Genomic DNA, 16383 nt, shown 5'->3' with positions numbered 1-16383 from the left:
TTAAAGAGTTATTATGGCTTTTTAAGATAAACAAAATGGAAATGCTTTTGGGGCTGTTGTGAGTTTACTGACAAATCCCATCTGTCCTCCTAAGATCATCAGGCATATCAGGGAAATTTATCAAGAATAATTTTTACTACAATCAGATGTAATCTCACTATGTTTAATTTTTAAGACTATTTTCAAATGTCTTCAGATACATTTATCAGGACACTGAAAGCGTCAGATAAGAGATAAGAACCTGGAGATTCATAACTAACTTAAAGTCGATGGTCTATTTTTCTCAAACTTTCTCAAACTGCAATACTTTTAGAAAGATAAAATATGTCAGAAAGAGATCTATAATAAACTAAGTAGTTACTTTATAAGAGAATAGATAATGAAAAAGAAGTATTGATATGATAGGAACTTTTGATCATGTATTTTGGAAAGAATTTGCTGTATGTGCTAACAAACTTGAAAATCAGAATAAAAAATCATAGGATTTATAGTGCTTTTCACCTTTTTTCTGGTTTTTTTTTAATGCATTCAATTTTTATATGTGTTTTCCTAAATGTCTTTACTGCAAAAAATTAAATTACTAAGTAGACTTCTACATCAGTTTTGAAGGATTAATACTGTAAAAACAAATAAAATTTCCTTTCATAACTGCAGACTGTTTCTGTATCCATGTGGTTATCAAACTCCTTCACTAAATGAATCATTTATTTCAATTCCTACATTTTAGAGAAACAAATTAAAAATCACTCCTGGTCATTGATCTGTTTCCTCAGAGCTTCCTTTGGACCTGTTCTCCAAGATACAGTGGTGGTAATTTTTTCCAATTTACCATTTAAGAATCAAGATACTTGCTTTAATGAAACACTGTCAAAGTAACTTTTCCCAAACTACATCAAAAGCAATTATAAATCTAATACCATTTCATTTTGTTGCACCTTAAAACATAACATTTTCCTTATACAAATATGATTGTAGGATCCAAAAAGTAGCTGGCTATTGTCTCAAATTAGTCTTATTATCTTATTTGGCCTGATAAAGAAGTTACACTGTAAAGAAGCATGCTAAGCATGCATAAGCAACCAAGAGAAATCCCATTACGGAAAGAAAAAGAGTGAAAAAAAAAAAGCTGTTATTTCTCATCAATTCACAGAGAAATAGATTAGACAAAATGAGACATATGTCAATTAGCTTAGCAACGAGTTTTCTTCCCCCATTTTGGCACCCACTGCATAATTACTGAAACATATTTTCAGAGCAAACCTAAGAAATTTAAAGAGTAACTGGGATATTATTTTACATGTTAATTAGTCTTTTTGTACATCATTAAAATGGGTCTGGATCCAATCTGCTTGAACAACTGTATATGTCAGTAACAAAACAGAAAATGAAAGTAATTACTATAAAGATTTTCTCTTCAGATCTTAAAAGGCAGCTCATATTTCAGGCCAGTGTCTGGTTTCACATTCCTCAGGCATGGTTATCTGCAGTCCTGACACATTCTGGGTCGGTATAATGTCTTTTTCTTTTCCTCTCATGATACCCAGACACAATCCCATTCCACATTTTCAAACAGCATGTGCTGACTGTGATTTTGGAAAAAAAAAAGTTTGGATTTTTTGGAAGCCAAATAAAGTCAGTACTCTTCACACCCTACAGCCACAAAGAGCCCAACCTGCTCCAAGTGCTCCTTACAGCTGCAGCTGCATTCAGAGGTGACCGAAGAGTGATGCCCACCTACCAGAGGGAACAGCCCACTCTCACCTCGCTTTACTATACGCAGTTGTCCCCAGAGGCACCCCAGCAGGTGACCCACCACTGTATAACCTGATCTTCCCACCCTGCTCTGGTCCCCCACCCATCTGAAGTGGCCGTGGTGAAGTCGGGGACAGCTCAGCACTGCAGACACCAGTGGGGATGCCAGTCATGAAGAGCAGCTCTGAGGCAGCACCACAGGTCAAGAGGAGTCACTCTTGCCCCTGGTCCTGTAGAGGTCTCTGCTTTCCCAGTTTGGACTGACTCTCTGGAGCCTTTCTTCTGCCCTGCTGACCTCTGCCCACTACTTTCAACCTGGGTGATATAAAGAAAGAGATTTTCCCCAGGAGGAGACTTTGGTTAGGAGCAGGATAGGGGGAGGATCTTGCATCCAAACCCACACCTCGGAGACATCTCCTTCTGTCTCCCATGCACACATGCACACACCTTCCACTGAGTCCACCTCATACATACGTATATAACCACAAACACATGACTTCTCATGGACTGCCCACATTTCTTTACACATACCATATTTCTAAGCCATCTCAAACTGCACTGTCATATGACAACCTGCACTGACACACAGACAACAAAGACTTGCAGCAGATAATCCTCCCTAAACCTGTTAGACAGGAGGGAGTAAATGTTTCTAAACCCGCTCAATGGAAGCATGTCAGGTTTGGCATGCCACAAGCCCTTAGGGACTTCAGTCCCTCTGTTCCAGGCTCTGGTGAGCATCATACCAACACACTGCACCTATGGGTCAGGAGGTCTCTGGATCTAAATTCCCTCTTTTGACTGTTCTAGATTTTTTGATAGAATAACATTTTGCAGTTGAAGTATCTGTTACTGGGCTTTAGAGCTGACATAATTTACTTTGAAGTTAAGGAATAAGGAAAGAGTGGACTGGAAGTAAAGTGTATTCCACTGAGTGAAACAAGTACATTAAAGCTGTGTGCCTGAGAGTTTTCAAGAGTATTGCTCAAATTCTTCATGCATTTATCTCACTTGCATATACGAGTTCCTCATGCTAAAACTTTATCGGGAGGTGTATTTTGTGCTGAACGAGGAATGTGGCCTTTGCTGCATGAGAGGAAATAAATTTTGAAATACCTTTAATTATTACTGTGTTCAGCCTGTGATGTTGCTAACTCAGCAGAGGAAAGAACAGTGCTCAGACCATGTGTCCGTTCTGGCAGAAATGTGATTAATACATGCTTGTACACCAGACGTGGACAGAGCTAGTCCCAAACAGCATGAATTTCTCAGGAGAAGAAGCCATGCAAGTAGTGACTCCTCTTCACACAATGACATTATCTTGCCTGGAAATGTCTGCTTATCTGACCAGGAGAACTCATAGCAGGTGACACACTAAACACTTAAACTTGCCATCAGTAAAAAATGAACAGAAGGATTGCAGATGAAATTCAAGCTTTCTTGTGACCAAAGGGGATTTTCTGCAGCCCCAGGTATGTGTATTTAAGATCCAAAGCCACAGGTACTTACCTGACTTTAATATCTAAGTCATCCTTTAAGCACAGAAAACTTAGCCACTAATGATGCTTGTGCCTTATGTAACAGCCACGAGAGGGTGCTGGGCCATGTGGCAACATGAGAGAAGACATAGGAGTTCATGTTACATGGGCCAGGTGTTTTGGTGTACAAGGAAGTTTTTAAACAGCCTTGTTTGTTCCATTTCCCCCCTTCTCCCTCAATGTAACTGTCCTCTGGCAGAGAACAATTACCTGTAAAACAGGCCATGGTGTGCACAAACTGTGAGTCACTGAAGACACATTACTCTACACGAGAAGCCACCTTGCATGATGCAAGTTGAAGACATTCCCCCTTCTGAGAGTGGCACAAAGCCAAGTTACCTGTCTAAAAGTCTACAAAAATGAGCACAGACAGAGCCCACAGAGGGAAAGTCCTGTTCTTTGGATACTTCATGGCCCCCACCTTAAACATCCCAGGGCCTCTCAAGTCCCAGGCAGGCACCCCTGAACCACAAAGCGCTGCTGGCACTGGCTTTCACTCCAACACCAAAAATCTCTCGCTCCTGTTCCCAATGCCTCAGCTGATAGAAAAACAGGAGCAGCATTTGTATTATCCCTTGACTTTTGCCAATGGCTAATGCATTGCAGAGTATATATCCAGCAGTTCTTGTAGAGTGAAAGTGAATGCCAGGTGTCTAGCTGTGGTACTAAGGGAGGGATTAAGGTGTAGGGGATTAAGGGGATTAGAGCACAGGAACGTTTATCAGATGTGGTCAGAGTGGATTTAGAATTGTGGGAGCGATGCAGGCACTCACATGGAAAAATAACAATGCTAGCTGCAAGTTGCACTCTTGGTTCCAGCGTACTCTGGTACTGAATAGCATGCATATATACCATTACCATCATCCGTGCCAGGAAACACTCATTGTAGTGAGCAAGCCCTCTAAAATGGCTTGGTGGTTCTCTAGGCAATTGCTTTCGTGTCGTTCAAATGTTTCTTCACTATTTATGGTAATTATTTGAGAAAACTGTAGAAGTACCAGAAACAAAATACAGATAAATAAGGCTTTAATGATGGAAAAAAATGCAAATGACAGTGCATGGCAAGTTCATTCAGAGCTAAAATTCTTCTTCAGATAGGTTCTTTTTGTCTTGACAGCACTGTTGTTTCAAATCAGCTTTCATAATACAAATATACATATTTGTAGAGACACAGTACTGAATCATAATGTAATTTTTTATGTTACTATGAAAAAGAAAAGTCTCATCAAGTCTGTATGTTGGGAAGCAAAACACTGATAATGACTTAGCAAAAATAAATTTGTAAAATCCACCTTGATCAAAAAATAACCACACAGTTGTAATGTCTGAGCCTCCTTAGCTGGCATACTTGCGCTCACAAGTCAGGAGCATCATTATTCTGAAGAAGGACCCAACACTGTTTAAGCGTTTTAAATAATGAGCAGCTATTGACAGATGTTGCAGATGAGGCTGTGGCACTTAGCTGGCATTTCATCAAAATTTATAGTGGAGTAACACGTGGTGAGAGGGAAGAAGAACATTTGCTGTAGGTGGGACCTTGGCTTCTGTGCCAATGGGACTGCTTACTGCTCTCAGTTATGAGAGCGAGCCTGTTTGTGGGACTGTGCTGAATATGTTCTCTTTTCAGTGGTAAGGCTTCTAAAAGTTAATCACTTTGTTTTGAAAAAGGATTTGTGGGGCCACGCTCTCAACTTCAAATTCACACACATTCAAAGAAAAGGAAATGATGCACCAGAGCCTGAACATGTGATGATAAATCTAACCCAAAGTGCTGGGCTGACACAGAGCATATGTCCAGGAGATGGTAAACCATGGATCCCAGTATCTCATGAGCTCTGTTATGTGGCTGCATCATGTCAGACAATGAATGAGCAGTTCATTTATTTCTTGGTTTATAAATCAAGTTTCATAAATTTGCAGGAGCTCTATTTTTATTTTGTCTCCAAGACAGACAAGTTAAAAACAAGCAAGAAAGCTGTGTTTGAGAAAGGAAGATTCTTCATCTCTGCTGTGGCATTCCAAAGTGCCTTTTGTGTGAATATTTCATATACAAAGTTGAGTAAACTGATCTTATCAGTTCTATCTTTACAAGTGCTCCTATCTACTTCCTTTCAAATGAGGCTTCCTTCTAATGCACCCTTTTATTTTTAGTCTATTGTAATGATAATTTACTCTCTTTTAAAAGTAATGCTAGGTCATTTTTCTATTTGCTCACTATCTGAATTAACTACCGCCTTTAATCAATTACTTTGAAAATTTCTTCCCATTGTTTTTCCCTTGAAAATTACCTGAGGATTTAATAGCCCTAAGGTAGACTTGTGAATTCTGACAAAACAAATCTGAGCTAAATTCACCTGTCTGATCCTGTCAATGTCAAAACAAAACAAAACCAGAAGTTTCCAGCAATAAGCTGTTTTTAATCATTGAAGATGCTTGCAACTTTGAAAGTCTCAGCTCCACCAATATCAGATCTTTCTGAACTTCTCCTAGCTGATGCCTTTCAAAGCAATTAATTGCCATTAAACCAGCGCTTTTTAGAAATAACTTTCTTAATTGCTTCTGTTGAAGGAAATCTTTTAAGGTTCTTTTCATATTGCTTTATCTTGAGGGCAAGTTATTTTTTGTTTGTGTTGCTGCATATAAACCGGGAAACATGAATGGATTTTAAATTGACATTCTGCTACTATATTAGTGAATCATTTATCTTATAAAGGAGATGCTCCAGAATTACAATTGCAATTTAACGTATTAATTGCCAGGAATGGATGCATATATTACTATATATAGAAAAAGAGATTCTTGATAAATATACCATGAGAAAACTCCTTGCTGGCAAAGCAAAGACAATGAAAGGAAAACAATGGCAGAGTAATTGCAGAAAACATGTATGCATTTAAGTGTCTATGCCCTTCTGGGAAATTTTAAAATTGAATAAAATGCATGTTTAAAAACTACAGAGGTGATAACATATTTTTTTCATTGATCACCATGTGGTAAATTAATAGAGGTTATCTAACTTCAAAATTACGTAACTTTTCAGAGAAATTCATATTTTTCCTCTGACAGTACTTATTTGTCTGACCTATAGTTACAGATTTACTGTTTCATATCAGGCAAAGTGAGACATAGAAGGAAAAGAAATGAAAACCTGATCCACTGAAATCATTATCATTTGCACTGACTTCCTAAGGTCAGGTTTCTGTTTACTTAGAAAGCTAAAGAATGTAATAATAACAGGTTACCTCTGCAGACACAAGTTATTACTGTCATCTGCAAAAGCCCATCAGCAGCAGACTAAAAGAGAATTTTGCTAGCAGTTATGATGTTGATCTCCTAGGCAAGCATTGTTTTTGTTTAGATGACATCTGGTGATTTATTGACATAGGAACAGCTGATTCTAAATCAGAAAAAAGTATGGTGGGGAAGAAGAATCATCCTCACCAGGGAATAAAAGCTAAACAGTTCTCAAAAGTTTTTAGAATTGCCTCTTCCTTTGTCATTTTCAAGCTGAACAGTAGACATCTTTGGTTCTAGTTAGCATCAGATACTCAAAATATCCGAATTCCAAAAAGACAGGAATTTAGCATCCACTAAAGCTTGCAACTTTAGTGGATTAGATACAAGTCTAGATACAAGTCTGTATCTAGACTATTAGCCCTGGACAACAACTTTGCTCTGTACTACATCTACAATGCAGTTGAATAAATGGTAAAAGGAGTAACATGTTAAGTGCCATTTGCATTCTCCATGATATCAATTAAAGCAAGAAAGTAAAAAGCCAGGCTGGCACCTAACTTCCTTCCCACTGTCCTCCCACTTCCCTTGGTGAATCTGACAAGGCAGGACAACATATTGTGTGCAAACACAGAACGATTTCAAGGGGTATTTGGTTTGGGTTTGATTTGCTTTTGCTTTAACTTGTGTTCTTGTTGTTGCTGCTGTTTTAATAGATAATTCAATATGCTCTTAAAGGTTTAAACCAAAATATGTTATTATTCTTTACTGTCTTGTATTTGCCAACTCTTTTAAAAGAAGTCTCTTGACTTTGCTTCTCTTCCTCAATTTTTAATGCTCAAATATTTTCTGAATTGTTTAGTACATGGAATAAGTCCTTCATTGCCTCATCAATTTTTATAACACATTACCTGTTTGCAAGTGTTCTGAAGTGGAAGCAAACTGCTTTATTTTTCATGGAAAAATCTGATGGAAAATAAACTGCTTGATATTTTTCTGTTTAAAGACACCTAACAAGCTGAATACATACCAGGGAAGAAAGGACCACTTTGATTATGCAATCATCTGACTTGTGGCAAGGGACAAATCAGAATATTTCATTCAGCCATTCTTGCATAGAAACTTATACCAATCTTCAGTGCATGGCTCAAAGGTTACTTTCTTGCCTATGAAGCTCTCCAACAAACATGAGAAGTGGCTGCTGGCTGTTGACATGAAGCAATGAGAATGCCCATAGCACATTGCTTGGATAGTACAGTACACATGAACAAGCAAAGACCCCTTATTCTAGACCACATATGCACATGGTCTGAGGGTTAACAGGAAGGAGATGCTGTACCATTTTGACTCAGCCAAGAGGTCATGAACTTAATACTTTGTTTTGAAATGAACAAGTGGACTATGGAATTCATACACAGCTTAAATAAGACATAAGGCTGAATTAGGCAGGTATTTAATCTGTTTTAGGCTCTTCTTAAATGTCTGATATTTGCTGTCTCCCCACACTCCCTGCCCATTATATTCTTAGTGCCACTTTTGAAAAGGAAGGATAGTCCTGGAAGTTTTCTCAACAGGCTGGACTTGAGTGACATTTTAGTTTCCTGTTTACTGTTCATAAAAATGGTAGATTCATCCCCATGAGAAAAATCCTCAGCCCCAGTCCTGTTATGCCAACAGCCGGTTGTGCCTTTCTTAAACAATTTCATTTTAGATTTTCTAGTATGATTCCAGGCCATAGGGTATGAGTATCTTAATATAAGACCATATAAAGAATTGCCTGACTGTGTAGACCTTCTTGACCACAATCAATTCAATGTTTAACCCCATCCCCCAAAACCTAAATAGACCATGAAAAGTGGTTAGATTTCAAATTATACTATCTAATTATTAGGAGGCCAGAAAGCCAAATTAATTTCTCTAATTCTCTATAAAATACCTGGTGAGTTTCCCCCCTAGATTTCTGATAGAAATACCAAAACGCATTGCTTCAAACAGAAATGCTTCCAAGCCCTTAGAAAAGATCACTTTCTCCATTGACCAGGTATATTCTCAGATATATTTTTTTAAATTTCAAACTATTTTTCAAAAATTATTCTTACATATAATGAGATTTTAACTGCTTTACCTGAGAGAGTGGCAAGATTTCACACAGACTTTTTTCTTCATCACTTGCTGTCGGCTCATCTGCACTTCACTGAAATGCTTAATTTTTGGTGTTCAAACATTTCTGGAATGAGGAATTAAATAATTCCTGTTAAACTAGGACCCAGAGACTGACTAACACTATGTAATGTATCTACTGTTTGTAACAATATTCATGGCTGCATGTCAGATTAGGGGAAAAAAGGTAATTTTTAAAATTTTGTTTATGTTCTTCAATGAATCTCAGAGGTGCTTCTTAAAATCTGGAATTTCTCAGATAAAGCTGCACAATGGGTGAAGGAATTACTGGAGGTTTCCTGCATATACATCTCAGGTCAATAAAGAGAAAGTGTAACATAAAAGTTGAATATTAATAAAATAATTTATCTCATAACTTCAGAGAAATACTCCCAAAGAATTAAGTGAAAGTTAAACCCTCTGTGAAACATATCAGCAGATAGTTGTTTATCCTATTGTTTCTCCTATCTGAGCACAGGAACTGTTCTGTCTGGTGAGAATGATGGTCAATATTTAAAAGTTAAATTGTAATATTTTTAGTGATAAGGGAATCAAAATCAACAGAAATCTCTCGACAAATGTAGAATAAAACAGCTCTTGAAAAGGATCTAGTTATGAGTTTAATTTCCCAATGAAGAATACCTAATACAGTGAGGGAACTTAAGCATAGGTGAAACTACAGCAGATATACTGGTTACGTTTAAGAATTTTTTTACAATCTGGTCCCCACTTCAGTTATTTCCTAAACAAAGAGGAGATAACAGCACAGAAAGTAGGAGTCATTCCTTAAAACAGATAATGGCTACATTCTGAATAAAATAGAAACTTGCTGATTTGGTCAAGGAAAAGCAGCTCTGAAAACTACAGAATCAGGTCCAATGCTCTCTAAAATATAAAATAAAGAAATTGTAATGAAATACTCTATGTTCAACATACTGAAAGGAAACGCCTTTCTTCTAGGGCTTCCTTTTGACAGACATCTCTTTCATTACTCTACTTTGCTAAGTATAACATCCTAATTGCATTTATATAAAAAACTAGCAAAAATAATCACAGAATCACAGAATCACAGAATAACCAGGTTGGAAGAGACCCACCGGATCACCGAGTCCAACCGTTCCTACAAAACACTAAACCATATCCCTCAGCACCTCATCCACCCGTGCCTTAAACACCTCCAGGGAAGGTGACTCAACCACCTCCCTGGGCAGCCTGTTCCAGTGCCCAATGACCCTTTCTGTAAAGAATTTTTTCCTAACGTCTAGCCTAAACCTCCCCTGGCGGAGCTTGAGGCCATTCCCTCTCGTCCTGTCCCCTGTCACTTGGGAGAAGAGGCCAGCACCCTCCTCTCTACAACGTCCTTTCAGGTAGTTGTAGAGAGCAATGAGGTCACCCCTCAGCCTCCTCTTCTCCAGGCTAAACAACCCCAGCTCTCTCAGCCGCTCCTCATAAGGCCTGTTCTCCAGCCCCTTCACCAGCTTTGTTGCTCTTCTCTGGACTCTCTCCAGAGCCTCAACATCCTTCTTGTGGTGAGGGGCCCAGAACTGAACACAGTATTCGAGGAGCGGTCTCACCAGTGCCGAGTACAGAGGGAGGATAACCTCCCTGGACCTGCTGGTCACGCCGTTTCTGATACAAGCCAAGATGCCATTGGCCTTCTTGGCCACCTGGGCACACTGCTGGCTCATATTCAGTCGGCTGTCAACCAACACCCCCAGGTCCCTCTCCTCCAGGCAGCTTTCTAGACAGACTTCTCCCAGTCTGTAGCACTGCATAGGGTTGTTGTGCCCCAAGTGCAGGACCCGGCATTTGGCCTTGTTAAACCTCATGCCATTGGACTCTGCCCAGCGGTCCAGCCTGTTCAGATCCCTTTGCAGAGCCTCCCGACCCTCCAGCAGATCGACACTTCCACCCAGCTTAGTGTCGTCCGCAAACTTGCTAAGGGTACACTCGATGCCTTCATCCAGATCATTGATGAAGACATTGAACAGGGCTGGACCCAGCACTGAGCCCTGGGGAACCCCACTTGTCACTGGCCTCCAGCTGGATTTCACACCATTTCCCACCACTCTCTGGGCCCGGCCATCCAACCAGTTTTCCACCCAGGAGAGTGTGCGCCTGTCCAGCCCAGAGGCTGACAGTTTCTCAAGCAGAATGCTGTGAGAAACTGTGTCAAAGGCTTTGCTGAAGTCCAGGAAGACCACATCCACAGCCTTTCCCTCATCCAGTAGCCGGGTCACTTTGTCATAGAAGGCGATCAGGTTAGTCTGGCAAGACCTGCCTTTTGTGAACCCATGTTGACTGGGCCTGATCACCCGGTTCTCTTGCATGTGCTTCATGATAGCACTCAAGATCACCTGCTCCATGACTTTCCCTGGCACTGAGGTCAGACTGACAGGCCTGTAGTTTCCTGGGTCCTCCCTGCGGCCCTTTTTGTAGATGGGCACAACATCAGCCAGCCTCCAGTCCAGTGGGACTTCCCCAGTCTTCCAGGACTGTTGGAAGATGATGGAAAGGGGTTTGGCCAGCACATCCGCCAGCTCCTTCAGTACCCTAGGGTGAATCCCGTCCGGCCCCATAGACTTGTGACTGTGCAGTCGGGCTAGCAAGTCTCTGACCACCTCCTCTTGGATCATGGGAGCCTTATTATGCTCCTCTAGCTCCTGGGTTTGTACACAGACGGAACGACCCTCCTTACGACTAAAGACTGAGGCAAAGAAGGCATTAAGTACCTCAGCCTTTTCCTCATCCCCTGTTACTGTTGTCCCTTCTGTGTCCAATAGGGACTGTATGGTCTCCCTAGTCCGCCTTTTATTATTTATATATTTGTGGAAGGATTTTTTGTTATCTTTCACTGACTTGGCCAATCCAATTTCTAGCTGAGCCTTAGCCCTTCTGATTTTTTCCCTACACAATCTCACTTCCCTCCTGTAGTCCACCCAAGAGGCCTGTCCCTTCTTCCAGAGGCCATAAACATTTCTTTTCTTCTTGATATCCCTCAAGATCTCTCTATTCAACCACGCTGGCTTTCTCCCCTGCCGGCTTTTTTTCCGGACCACGGGGATGGCTTTCTCCTGAGCTGCTAGGACCACCCCTTTGAAGAGCTCCCAGCCCTCATGAGCTCCCTTGCCCTTGAGTACTGTCTCCCATGAGACTTCACCAACCAGCCTTCTGAAGAGATCAAAGTCTGCCCTCTGGAAATTTAATGTTACCGTCTTGCTAACCACCCTCTTCACTTCACCTAGAACAGAAAATTTTATAATCTCATGGTCGCTTAGTCCTAGGCATCCACCTACCGCCACATCCCCTACAAGGCCTTCTCTGTTCACCAACAGGAGGTCCAGGAGGGCACCCTCCCTTGTTGGTTCATTCACCAGCTGTGCAAGGAAGTTGTCTCCCACGCACTCCAGGAACCTCCTAGACTGCTTCCTTTCTGCTGTGTTGTACACCCAGCAGATATCAGGCAGATTGAAGTCTCCCACCAGAACGAGAGGCATCGATCTAGACATTGACCGCAGCTGTTTATAGAAGAGCTCATCAGCTGCTTCTCCTTGGTTGGGTGGTCTGTAACAGACTCCCATCACAAAATCTACCTTCTGGTGGGCTCCTCTGATTTTGACCCACAGGCACTCAACCTCCTCATCTCCACAATCCATCTCAGTGATGTCCAAGTCCTCCCTTACAAAGAGGGCTACCCCACCTCCTCTCCTACCCTTCCTGTCCCGCCTGAAAAGCTTATACCCCACCATAGCCGTACTCCAGTTATATGAGTCGTCCCACCACGTTTCCGTGATGGCAACAACATCATAGGCCCCTTGCCCTACGACAGCTTCCAGCTCTTCCTTCTTATTTCCCATGCTGCGTGCATTGGTGTAAATGCACTTCAGCTGAGCTGCCGAGCCTTCAGCCCTCCTAGAGGGAACAGGGTTCATTCCCAACTGCCTGGTAACTGGATCAATTGACACCAGAGTGCCTGCATCTCCCTTAACACCCCGAGGTGTGTTCTCCCCCACTTTTTGTGCGGTGAGGTACTGGTGGTCCTCGCCCGCGCACCCTCTCCCAATCACCAATTCCCCACATCCAGGCTCATTCCTGTCTAGCCTGGGTTCAACCCCCTCCCCCTTCACATCTAGTTTAAAGCTCAATTTATGAGCTTGGCTAGGTTTCTGGCAAGGGCTTTAGCCCCCCTAGGAGACCCATGTGTCCCGCCCTTAGCGAGAAAGCCTGGGGGTGCGTGAGCCCCCCCATGATCAAAAAAGCCAAAGCCCCTCTCCTCGCACCAGGCTCGGAGCCAGGTATTAATCGAATTCTTCATCCTGGCTTCCCCCTCCTCTCTATTTAGCATTGGGATGGAGCAGAATACTACTTGTGCCCCAGAGCCCTCCATCACTTTCCCAATTGCCCTGAAGCCATTCTTGATGGCTGTGGCCTTTTTGTTTGTTAGGTCATCATTACCAGTTTGGACTACTATCAAAGGATAGTAGTCTGTCTCGTGAACCAGGGAAGGAAGTTTTCTAGCTACCTCCTTCCCTGATGCACCCGGTAAGCAGCAGACCTCTCTGTGGAGCGGGTCTGGTCTGCAAATGGGTCCCTCCGTTCCTTTTAGGAGGGAGTCCCCTACAACAATCACCCTCCTCTTCTTCTTGATGGAGGATGTTTTTATCTTTTTCTGAGAATGGTGCAGCCTAGGGAAGGATTCTAGGCTGTGGGAGCCACCATCCTCATTCTCAGGGCTGGATTCCACCTGCAGCACCTGGTACTTGTTCGCCAGGGGGATCTGGGGCTTTGCTGTCTGGGTGAGGGGAGTAGGTTTCCTTCCTCTGGCAGGAACTTGCTGCCATTCCCCATCTCTTGTTCCCCCAACCCTGCAGTTTGCAGGTGGATGATGTTCGGACACTCCAGCCCCAGCAGGCTGCTGAGTTTGTGAGAGGGCCCTGCTCCACTGGTCAATCTCCCTCTCACACTCCCTGATGGTCCTCAGTCTCTTCACCTCCTCTCTTAGCTCCTTCACCATGTGAAGGAGTTCCCCCACTCGAGTGCAGCTTTCACAAGTGGGGCCAGGACCAGAGGCACGAGCCGGTGTGGGAGGGGGGCACTGCCTGCAGCCCAGGGTCTGGGTAGCTGCATGCACCCACTGTGGCTCTGTCTGGGTGGCAGCATCCACCCTGCCTGCTGCAGCACACGGAGCAGCTTTAACCTTCTGACGGGTGGCCACCATGGTCTTCGGTGTCTTCTCTCTAGTCTCTAGGTCCTCTCTGCGCCCTGCCTTCTCGCCCTGCCCGCTCGAACTGCCGTGCTCCTCTTTGCCGTGCTCCTCTTTGCCGTGCTCCTCTTTGCCGAGGAGCAATAATAATAATAAAGCAAATATTAATAAATAATAATAAAGCAAATATTTTTGTAGAAAATCATGTTTTATCTCTGTTAAGTACTCAGAGTACCAGTCTGTCAGCTGGTCCAAGGCAGAGACCAGGCCTCAATTCCTTCTATTGAACCAAGAGACATTGGTATAGGCAAAAGGAGAAAAGAGCTGGAAGCATGGATGTGCCTTGTAGTGGTAAGTGCTTTCAACCCCAATGTGCTTCCTTTCACTTTCTCTGTTATAAGTCTGACATTTAAGGCACTGTTATAGCTGATACAACTCTGCATCTTCTTAAGCAGAGAAAAGAACTCAGTGATTTATTTAAAAAAATGAGCTTTTGTAGACAAGGAAGGCATTGCTTCATCTCCACATGCATTTTAAAGACTGAAACTTCTTGCTGCCCACTCTGATTCTTATCAAAACAAGAGAAAATACAGCTTCAGATGCTGCCTCAAGGGATGGATATGAGCTGCAAGCCCTAAGCAGAAAGAAGCACCTTGTAGTATTGGTAGTCACAGCAAATAATAAGTTCAAACACACAGGGCTCTTTAGATCCTATTTTGCTTCAGTTTAGAAAATCCACAGAATTATTGCATTTGGCAAGGGAGTGAGTCTTCCAGAAATTTTCCTTCTAAGTTACATTAGTGAGTAAGCCCAGACTTGTGAGAAAAAAAAAGAACCCAAACCAAACCAACAAACCTATAATATCTATTACTTTACCACAGAGAGGGATAGTATAAATTAACATAACAACATCAAAATGATTGGAGACAACATTTGGTTTAGCTGTGCTATTATAAGAAAAATGGAATTCCCCAAGAATTCATTGTTTTGTCTTAAAGGCTGGAGAGAGACTTGTGATTAATTTGGTATCAAGCTACTAAAATATGGACAAATTAGGATATTTACTGATTTTTTCTTCATATTCATCCATCTGGTTAGAACAATAGAAAACTAATAACACGAGTCTTCTGTGTGGTGTATTCTTCAAGAGGAAACAAGTAATAAAGCACTGTATTACAGGTCTTATTTAATTTCCTAACAAATTATCAAACAGAAAATAAACAGTAAAGCACCAAATAACACCTTTTATTTGATTTCCTAATTTCTATTGTTTCCTTTTATTCACTTGGTCCAAGCATTTCCTGACATAATACGAAGAAAATTTCATTTGCCTGTTGAAGCTCTTACAGAATTTTTCTGGTCTGCTACGGGCAATTTTTGTCTCCATATTCTTCTAAATGTTGTGGACAGGACCAGTACAAATACATTCATCTTGATATAGATAGCTGCAGTTTCCCTAGCTGACAAGGCATGCAGTAATAATTATAACAATATAAGGAGTATCCAAGAGTTTGATAGCTTTAAACTCACAAATCAGAACAGTATAAAATGTTAACAGTTTCATATTCAAATCAGCTGAAAGTCTATGAAGGTGACATTACTCAAGGAAACACAATAAATAAATCCTAATTAATAAAGAAGTATAACATACATAGCATATTCAGAAAGTGGACTATCATATTATCTAATTTGATCTTGTGTACATCACATTATATAATTTAAGTCACTTGGTTCCATAATGAGCACAGTAACTCATATACAAGAATATTATGTCTGCTAGGAAAACATAGCATATTATTTGGCGTGAATGGACAAAATGCTTGGGACAAAGTTAAAGCTAATTAGGTCAGACAAACAACACAAACTAAACCAGAAAAACCTACTGTGGATGTCAGATTCTCAGCATCAACTATATCACCTTATAGATCCAGCTCTATTGGTCCACTCTCTTTGCTATACAAATTTAAAAGCCTTGGGTCTTTCTCAGAGTCTTTATGGTTTAATATATATCATCTCTTCCAATAGTATGCGCTATAGTCCAGCTTTCTAACGTCCAAATGCATTTTGATAAAAGAAATTGTGTCTAAAATATCCTGAAGTATCAAGTGATTCCAGTTTTTTGTGATGTGTTTTCATGGTTTTTTCAATACCCGCACACAAAGATGAGATCATGCTGATTAAAATGGAAATCTACCTTAGATAACTTGGAAAGAGAAGAACCAGGTATTTTTAGAAACTGTATCGTGTAAAAATATTTCAAGTAGCATCCAACTATTCTTATCACCTATTTATTTTTGATACTTGCTGACAGGAATAGGTCTTGTTAAAAATTTAAACATGAGACACAAAGCAGTGATCAGACATTACAGGGAAGATGATTCATGAATAAGAGTAGAAATCGTAAGAATAATTGTGATCTATGAATATACTATCAAGCTGGCACTTCTGCAAGGCAGTAGAGAAACAGGGCGGTAAGGATAAGAAATTTGTTGTCAT

Source organism: Phaenicophaeus curvirostris, chromosome 1 (assembly GCF_032191515.1).
Source record: "Phaenicophaeus curvirostris isolate KB17595 chromosome 1, BPBGC_Pcur_1.0, whole genome shotgun sequence".
NCBI lineage: Eukaryota > Metazoa > Chordata > Aves > Cuculiformes > Cuculidae > Phaenicophaeus > Phaenicophaeus curvirostris.
The sequence above is the reverse complement of the archived record's forward strand: the minus strand, read 5'-3'. Positions refer to the sequence as shown.